Here is an 841-nt window from a genome sequence, read left to right as displayed (position 1 = left end):
TTAAATCTGCCTCCAATCTTTTGTTTCGGTGTTTCTGCTTGCTGTTGCAGTTGTATTTTTTCATCCAAATTTGGTCCCTTTAGAATTTATCCTAATGTACAGGGTGGTTGTAACACTAACTTTTTTGCCAATGGTAATCCAGTTGTTAACTCACCATTACTACATTGACTATCTTTGCTCCATAATTTAATTTATTTATTTTTGTACTGGGGATCGAACTTAGGACCTTGCACTTGCTAGGCATGCACTTAAGCTGCTGAGCTATCTCCCTGGCCCTCCCCCATAATTTTAGGTGACACACTTTTTTATATCTTAAATAATTTCCATATGTATTTGATTTATTTATTTTGTATTCTATTTATTCTTTGAGATTTGTATGACTAGCGCCAGTTTCTTAATTAGTTTTTGATTTTTTAAATATTATGATTTTTAAATTTTATTCGGTACAGGGTCTCACTGCAGCTTGGACTTGTAGTGATCCTCCTGTCTCAGCCTCCCCAGTACTGGGATTACAAGTGTGCATAACCATGCCTAGTTTTAGTGGCCAGCTTTGAGCTGGGCCAGCATGGCGTGCGGTACTGGGGATCAAACCTGGGTCCTTGTGCTTGCCAAGGAGACACTTAGACCACCGAGCTATCTCTCCAGCCCTGATTTTTTTTTTAACTTTAAAGAGAACAAAACATCATTTAAAAACTGATTAGAAAGGATACAAAGACTGGGCATGGTGGTGCAAGCCTGTAATCCCAGCTCTTGGGAGGCTGTAAATAGGCAGGTCACTAGGAGTCTGATCTAGTAGTGAGACCCTGAACACCCTGTAGACCCTTCCTAAAATACAAAAAAA

This window comes from Octodon degus, unplaced genomic scaffold (assembly GCF_000260255.1).
Source record: "Octodon degus isolate 3935 unplaced genomic scaffold, OctDeg1.0 scaffold00003, whole genome shotgun sequence".
NCBI classification, from domain to species: domain Eukaryota; kingdom Metazoa; phylum Chordata; class Mammalia; order Rodentia; family Octodontidae; genus Octodon; species Octodon degus.
This window is presented reverse-complemented; position numbering follows the sequence as displayed.